This window comes from Argiope bruennichi, chromosome 4 (genome assembly GCF_947563725.1).
Source record: "Argiope bruennichi chromosome 4, qqArgBrue1.1, whole genome shotgun sequence".
NCBI classification, from domain to species: Eukaryota; Metazoa; Arthropoda; class Arachnida; order Araneae; family Araneidae; genus Argiope; species Argiope bruennichi.
Window position 1 is genome coordinate 127,689,586 of NC_079154.1, and position 9,599 is coordinate 127,699,184.

The window sequence follows — 9,599 nt, forward strand, 5'->3', positions numbered from 1 at the left end:
ATTCATAAAATAAATTGTCTGAAGATAATTTTACTGAGAAAAATGCAGTAAAAACTAATAAAATGTGTTATCCTTAATTTGTGACTACATATTTCCAATCTCTTAAGATTAGTTAGATTATTTGCCCCTCTTTTCGATATTGATTTATTATTGGTTCCTATTTATCTGCATTAATTTGTCGTTTAGTCAACGTCACAGAATTATCGATTTTTCACTTGCTGTATATAACGTTGCTTCGTCGTAACCCGCCACCTGTTGGAAGAAACTCCGAGATTCTTTTGCGCAGTCATCGTGGATAGGCACAACCACGCAAGATCCGGGCATTCCCAGGTTATCTGGCAGCCGGAAGACTTCCTAGGGATCTTATTCGCAGAATGTTTTCTCTGCTGAGCAAGAAAGATATTTTTCGCTGCAGTAATTTGATTCTTTTACATGTTAAAATGAAATTAACACTTCACTTCGTTAATACTTCAGATGAAAAAAGATTTATCGAACATACGGGCCCTGTAAGTACTTTTTTTTTCATACATTCCTACTTTTTTTAAACGCTTACACCTGAATTTTTTCAAGTTTGTAAAGAGGGAATTGCATAAATGAAATCCATTTATTTTAAATTTCTAAGACTTTTTGCTGATGTATGTCCTTGTAGAAGTAAAATATTTGAATTTTTTTTGAGCCCATATAATTGACATTATCTTGTACAGGATTTGAGTATTATCGATTTTTATATTCCATGATATTTTTAATAATGAATTATGAAATGAATTAAAAATCTGAAACAATATTACTAAAAGCCAACTTTTCTTTAAAATATGTTTTACGATATAGAGGATAAGATAATTAATAATTAAGATATATTAATATTTATTAAATGAAAATCAAGCTCGCTGTTGTAAAAATAAGATACGCAAAATGTAATACTTTGAAACGCAGTAAAACAGCCGCTTGCTGCAGCGTCTTTTGTTGATTTTTCTTTTCAGCCTCGCTGTTATTAATTGATCTCAGGCCTGCAAAGAAACTCTTACATTCTATCTACAACATATTAAATAGAACACATTTAACAAACTTTGGGATTGAAAATTTTAGTTTAAAGACAATCAGTTTATGAAAAATCGCTCATCACTTAGCTTTTCTTATGGACCAACTGAATCTTAACGGATTTGAATAGATTATATTTATATATGATTATATATATATATATATATATATATATATATAATTAGAAGAATTGATTTTAGTTTGAGATTCAGAAGAAATTTAAACGCTATAGAAATTTATATAGAATTCAATTTAAAATTATAAAATGAAAAGTATACTATATTACATGGCGGCATAGTTAAGAAATTCTGATAAAAAATAATCACACTCACTAGAATAGTGAATAAATTATTCTTAATTTCTTATATAAAGTTTTGATATATAAAACAAATGATTTATAAACTTGCTTTACTTCATTATTAGTGACTAGCCGGAACTAACGACTTAATTGAGAAGCCGTTTATAATGGTTAAAATTACGATTATTACTTTCGTATAGGAGTTGCAAATCCTCGAAATTAAGAAATTAAAGAGTATCTAAGTTCGAATTTAAGTTTGTAGGAAATACTTACATAAATACAGTCAAATTAAAATTATTACATGCTAGTCACCTTTGGCGACCATTTAGTTCATTCGAGTTGTTCTCTGTCATTGATTTCAGCTAATTCCTTTAGATATAACTGCGTATCCATGGTATCAGGAAGCTGCTAGACATTGTATACATAACTTTTTCTAATGGCATCATGACATCATAGCTCTATTAAAAATGCAAATATGTGAATCATCTATATTATAAATTTCTCCCAATTGTAATTTCACTATTTTATCCATTTCCATTTTTGATATTAGATATTAAAATAAATCTTTTTCATTAATTTTCCAAAATAAAAGAAACTCATTCAATTAAATAGTTAATAAAAAAATGAAAGGGGTTTCAGCTTCAAGATAACAATGTAGCCTACTGTTAAAAACGCAAATTGCTGTTACGCAAAAAAATATTTATTAAATTGTCAAAATTTAGCAAAATGAAATACAATTATTAAATTTATAAAAGAAAAAAGAATTTTTTAAACATTAAAATGGTTTAAAATTTAAACTTAAAATGCAGAGAAACTCCAAAGTTAGCTTAATTTTTTATTAATTTAAATCTTTAAAAATTAAATCTAAGCTGTTTATTCGAATTCCCCTAGGGGTATATATGTCATATTTGGTCGCTATTAGTCAAACGACCAGTTAATTCTTTCGCGTTGTTCTTTGTCATTGATTTCAGCTAATTCCCTTAGATATGACTGTGTATCCATGATATCAGAAAGATGCTAGACATTGTATGCAAATTTTCTAATGGAAAACAGTTCCATGACATCATGGCTCATTTAAAAATTGCAAATGTGTGAATCATCTATCTTAAAAAATTCTCGCAATTGTAAATTCCCTATTTTATCCCTTTCCATTTTTGATATAAGATATTGAAAAAAAAAATATCTTTTTCATTAATTTTCCAAAATGGAAGAAACTCAGACCATCAGATAGATAATAAAAAATGAAAATGGATTGAGCTTCAGGGTTACAATGTCACTTTTTGTTAAAAATTATGCAAAAATATCATAAAAATATCAAAATTCCTCAAGGTTATTAAAGTTTTATCAGGAAAAAGATATTTAAAGAAATATTCAAATGGTTTAAAATTTATTATTCAATTATAAGCTCGAAAGTCATCACAAAGAAACTTCAATGTTAGATTTAAATTAATTAAAAATTAATTTTTCAAAATAACTCTAAAATGTTTATTCCAACTCCAATGGGAATATATATGTCGAATTTGGTCGGTATAAGTCAAATGATCTAGCCTTCTAGAACGCCAACAGACACACACGTGCACATGTATACACACATACATAATTATTGTTAGTATAAATGAAGATGAATATGTGTGTATGTTGACGCTCTATAGTCCAAATCAATTGATCTAGAACTTCCAGCATCATCCCAGGTATACTTTGGAAACTGGAAATTAGCACCTAGGTGCGAAATTTTGTAAATTTTAATTAATTGAAAAAATAATCTGAATTCTGAAATTTTCTATTTTTATTCATGCCAATTTAGTTTCGGTAAAATTATTTTTTCTATATTTAACTTACTTTTGAATTTATTTTTAAGTATATTTAGAACAATATCTTGATTGATTTGAATGAATGCGAAATCGTTTTCCTTGTTTCATTAAATATATGATGGCATGATTTTCTTCTAATGCTGAATGCTAACGAAGGATTCAGTTTAATACATTAATAGTCGAAAAGACGAATAAAACAGCAAAGTCACAATAACACTAAATAAATTTAGAGATGAACCGAACATAATAGTGTTATGATGGAGTAGAAAATGTTCCCCATTAGAAATACTCATATGTATAAGGATCAGAATATATGCAAGACTATTAAATTAAAACATCTTTAATGTCCGAAAACTTGATGGAATCATGGAAATGGAGTTTCATCTAAAAATCTATACTAAATTAAATATAATGTATATCTCAAAGGAATCGAATGATCGGCAAAAACGACAAGTTATTAAGAAAGATAAAATCTCATCTCCCTCGAACATACAAGGAAGTCGCAATGTTTTTAATGCAAATATTCGCTGGTAGGTTTTTAAGTAGCGAGTAAGTTCCGTATAGTTTATTTGATAACATTGAATGTTATAAGCGCAAAAAAAAAAGTGATTTAACAAAACAAAACCAAAATCCATCTTTTTCCAAATGTAGTGTTGTTTTTATGAAATTCCAAGTAAGCATTATGATCAGTAAATAAAACTGCTGATAAGAGTTACTAATCAATTTCAGGGATTTTTTTTATAACTCGGTAAGACCATATTCTCTATGATTTTCTAGGAACCTTCAAAAAAAAAAAAAATGCGTAAATTTAAAATTTTCTTAATTTTTTTAACCTTCAGAAGATTTATGAAAATTCAAAAACTAATGCAATGCTTTTAACAAGTTTTAAATTAATACCATTTCATTTTATACCGAAATAATTTTAATACAAATGTATTTTAATTCTTTTATAGAATCCGGGAGCGAATGATCAGAGTTTCAGGATCTTCTTTGTTGTGTTGGCGAGATGATAACGCACGTTTCAGGCTCTGAGGGTAAATGTCACTTTTCTTGCAATTTGTATTAAATATCAAAATTCAGTTATAAAAAATATTTTTAAAATTCTAGAATCAAAGGGTTTCAAAATATAAAGAATGATAGTTTCAATATAATAAAGTTAAGACTTTTTTTTTTCAGATATCAGAACGTGAAACAAAGTTTTAATATTATTTTATGCTATTTATCTACTTCTACGTCCATTTAATTAATTCAAAGGAGTTGCATTCAGTCAAAAGGTAAAAGTCAGTTTTGGAAAATAAATATATATATTATCGCTCAAATATTTTTAACGTTAAACTTGAGACATTAATAGGAAAATTATGCAAAATGAGTATTCTCTGAGCATTCATTCTGGCTGAAACTGCTTTGATTTTTCTGAAAACCATTTTTCACCATGTTTTTCACTCATATCATTTGCTACAGCAAATGAAAAAAAAAAAAAATACATGAACCATTCGCATAACATTTATACATAATTAGTAGTACCTTAATGTAAGGACATCAATTTAAGTCCTCCAACGAAATATGTTTGCAGTACATCGAAAAAATTCTATTCACAGAGACCTTTGAGCTGGACGACCTGGAGATCGCTTGAAGTGGACAGTGTTGGAGGGGGTGAAAGATTCCAACGAACGGGAAGGAGATGAGAGGGGGGTGTGACAAAAGAAATAATTTGATACGAGAATGATGATGCTGCATCTATCCTTTGTGTGATATCAGGTTTTGTGAGGTACAACACTATATAACAAAAAATCCGAACAATTTTTTTTTAATTAGAGAAAATTTATGACATGAGAAGACTGTAAATAATTAACAATAGCTAATTTATTTCATTTGTAAATGATGCACCTTATTTAATGTATTTAATATATAAAATCCACATCATTCTGTAAACAATTCAAAGAATTCTTCTTACGCACATTCTGTACACCCAATAAGGAAAATATTAATATTGATTTTATTCCATTGTGAATAATAAGACCACTAATGGAAATCCCAGGAAAGGAACGAATAAGAAATTTCAATGATGCGAAAGATTTGTTCAAACCCTCCATAGTTCTTCTTCCGTGCTTATATATTTAATTCTACTTAGTTTCTTAACTCCTCAATGATCTTAGCTTGATTTTTTTTTCCAAGTAAAAAAAATTAATTCAGTTTTTTAAAAAGTTTAAGCGGAAAATATTTATATAATCATACGGTATTTTGAGAAAACTTTATGATTAAGAAACAGCAGTTTCTTTGGCAGCACTGGGATTTGTTTCGGTAAATAATTTTTTGAACATTTGGTAAATATAAATGTAAACGCCTTAATTTTTGGAGTAATAGATTTTAAATCGACATTGAAAAAAAATGGCATCTTTTTTAAAAAAATATTAATGGAGTTGTGCAGCAAGTGGAAAAAAATGTCAATTCATTTAATTTTTTTTCACTCATTTCTTATTCTGCCATTTGCATGTAGTAAATGAATTTGATTATATTTTAAATATGAATTCTACAGGCAGAATCCGCAGTATGTTTCAATCGTATTCTTGTTATATTTCAGCTGATGATGGTGAATTGGGATGAATATTCATTTAAACTTGGAAGATAGTCTCATATGCTACACATTGCTGTCGTGGCCTTCAAAACATTCATTTCAGGGGTCTTCTATAAATGAAACCGTCATCGCATCTGTTTAAAATATGCCCTCCAAAAACGCAACTCCTCAAGGACTGAACCAATACTTTTGGATTAGAATGACTGTGGCATCGGCATGGGAAAATGCAAAGATTCCTTTTTTTTCCCAATTTAAATCCTCAATAGATGTGATTTTTTGTATACATTTGACATGTACCTTTTTTAATTAAACTTTATGTAGAAGTATCATGAAATTAAATTGTATATAATAAAATTAATTGAATTTGTATTTGAAGTATGTTTTTTTTTATTTTTTAAAGTTCAGTGTTTGTTCATTCGAATAGTTAATATGTGTAAAAAAGAAAAAAAAAGAAGGTAACTGAAGTTGTTAAATATGAGGAGTGAGTGAGAGAATCCCTAAATGTAAGATATTCTAGAGAAAATTGTGGATACATATAATTAATAAAATTTTAATAATTTGACATGTAGAAAATTTTTTAAAGGGCAAAACATTTATTACTAAACAAGGAAATGAATTCATTTCAGTAAAGTCTTTTTGTCCTGGGATCAGTAAAGTCCTTTTAAGCCGTTTAAATTCAAAATGGCGTCCTTCTCCCTTAAGCCGGCACAGCTAAACCGATTTAATTGCTGAATAGGAAATTATCAGCTGATTTTTAAATACGGTTGGTAAACACGGCCGCAAAGGTTGTCAAGCGAGTCTAATTCTAAAACATCCATTATTATCGAAATATCTTTTAGATATTTGCCGACGTTCAGAATATCCAACAACATCGTGCAGATGTACAATAACTTGTACTAACAGGGAACCATTTCATTTCCGGAAAATGTATGCGAAAAATTCAAGAAATATGCTAAATTTCTGTAATATTGCTCTAAGAAATAACTAATTAAAGCAGTTGATTTCTCATTACAAGATTACCACAGAACGTGCAAAGGAGTTTTTTTTCCAAATCCACAGTTTAAGGAGCATTTCAGTTAATTTAAGTGAAGGGCTTACTTTGAAACATGCTTTTCATTGAGTATGTTAAAAAATATGCCTCGGAAGAAACACTAAGAGATTAGAAGAAAAGTATAGCATTCAGATTCTAGTAGTCGTTTCTTTTTCCTTTCAACACTGAAAAGGTCCACAAACATTGTTACGACATCTACGCAATGACCGACATTCAGAAAGTCTAATAACATCGTGGAGATAATGTGTTCTAATGAAGGTAATAATTTTCAAGATAAGAAACCACATATTCTCCCGTGGGTGGAATGATTCGGTTAAAACTAGTAAAAAGTATTATTAGTAGATTATTAGTAAAAAGGCATTTAGTTATTAGCAAGATTTCGAAAAAAAAAACTCATTAACTTCGAAACTAGAAGACTTGTATCATAGGAATTTTATATCAGTTTTATACTAGAATTTAAAGTATTTTATAGCATTTTTGAAAAAATTCATTTCATGCATCTTATCTGAAAAATGTAGAGTAATTTTATAAACAAGCTACAAGCAAAAACTTAATTCATTTCATTCTAATCAATTCAATCTTTCGCAAGTGAATCAAATATTTACTTTATGCATCTAGAATGAAAATTCAGCATGCAAAGTGTTAAAAGAGTAAATTTCTAATGATGTTTTCAAATAACACAAATATTTATAATTCAAAAGAGAAGATGAGAATACTTTTGACAAAACAAAAAGAATTTCAAATGCATAAATTTTATTTGTAACTTGGCTACATTAACATCGAGATACAGTTTACAGATTACATCAATTAAAATATATAAATGCATTTGAAATAAGAATTCAGTATAAAGTCAAAGCGAAATATCAAAAGTAGTTTTACCATAATTGGTTCAGAAAGAATTCAAATAGATTTTTTGAAGGTAATATTTATTTAACATAAAATTGATTTGTTCATTTGTAAATAAAATCTCCTACATTCTTTAAAAAAATTACATGAATAAGACAATTACATTTTTACAAATTACTGTATAACGGCATAACAAGTTTTTAATAAGAATCGAAAGACTTTTTAATGGTAATTTAAACTACTAGGAAATTTAATACTTTATTTTATAATTTAAATGTTTTAGAAATTTAGTAGACGTGGATTATCAGATTTTTGTTATTACTTACAAAAATTTAAAACAGATCTACTATATTAATTATTCATCACATCCACTCACCACTTTTCTCATAATTATTTATAAAATAAAAATTTGCAGATGCAGTTTCGATTCGCCGAAAGTATGTAAGAACTAGTAATTCTAATTATAGCGCGTCTTTTTCTCTTGAGGCACATTCATCACCGTGGTGATCAGACACGGTGATATAATGCTTTCAGAGAAACGAAGGACATTTTGATTAGCTGGCCGGCCGAACCAATCAAAATATACATTGTCCACGTACACATTTACATTTACATTAAAATTAAGAGCCTAAATTCAGAAAAATATTTTAGATCCACGATTTATCATTTTAAATCTACAATTAATATTACAATTATTACGAAATTTTAAATTAAAAAAGTAAAAATTCGATTCAAAAACATTTGCAAATGGATGCAACGAATAGGCAATACGTATTTTACATTTACAGAGATCATGATAAAAAATTTATAAAACTTCCGAAATTAAATTTAAACAAAACGGATAGCACAGACACCATCTCCGAAAATTAAAATGAGAGACTATTAATTCTACTCATTTTTTGGATGTCCTAAAAATGCATTGAAAAGAGTTTGCATTAAAAATCAAGAGAATCATAAGTTTAAAATTATTGTAGTAGCAATAGTCAAGCATTCTTAAACTGGAAATTAAAATTTATAATCATTAAATATCTGTTGAGATTTAAATTTGAGCAATATTTATTGCATATGCATTAAATTATTCCAAACAATCTTTCCAGGAGGATAAACATATGTTGCCAATACAGTTATTTCACATACATTTTCTCGTCAAAAGAAACAATAATAGCCAAACAAATATACATATACATCAAATTATTTGCATATCAAATTTTAGAGTGATTTTGATCTAAAATCGAAATCTTATCTTAAGACCAACTAATAAAAACTAAAATATTCAGAATTTAAGCCAATAACACAAATGCGAATGTAAAAATCTTTATGAAGCACAAATTTATTACACTAGATGGCGCAATCAGCGAATCCAACATGTATACAATTATTTGATAATCGTCATTTGGTGATCATAAAATAAAATTATAGGAAAAACAGGATTACGATATTTTTCTCATACGCTGCCATTCAGTACAAAATTAAAATCCTTTGCTACAATTTCCTGTATGAATTTTGTAAACAAGTGGAAGAAATAGACAAGAAGTTTTGGTTATATATATAGAGAGACGACGGAAGCAAAAATTAGCAAATTAGATCTTAATAGCAGTTGATTATATATTACGTTAATATTTGAATAAAGGCATTAACAATTTACGATGAATGACGAAGGAAGGAATCACGAATATTAAATGATTTTAGTGGGGTTTTTTTTTGTTCCATAATATCTTCAGTCTTTAATTGTAATCTTAATTATTGTTTTTGCTGTTGGGTAAAATGAGAGTTGTGGCTATTAAAACGTAGAGTCTATAATACGAGATAGATTATGTTGATAAAATTTATGTTTTCTTGGGCAAATGTACCAGATTATATTCATCTTGTAGCCATATAAGAAATCGGATGTAGATTATCAGCAAAGTCAAGTATCAAATTTTAAGATAATGCAAGTCTATTAAAACAGTGTTCATCACTGATGTGATTATTTTCCTTGTT

General features: G+C 27.9%; 1 long non-coding RNA gene across 1 annotated transcript; it reads left to right on the forward strand.

Annotated features, from left to right (window-relative positions):
* Positions 1-341: 341 nt before the first annotated feature.
* Positions 342-6,091, forward strand: LOC129966626 (uncharacterized). The gene is made up of 3 exons (XR_008784280.1): positions 342-506; positions 4,101-4,181; positions 5,729-6,091. It is a non-coding gene; the product is annotated as an uncharacterized LOC129966626 (long non-coding RNA).
* The last annotated feature ends 3,508 nt before the right edge of the window (positions 6,092-9,599 follow it).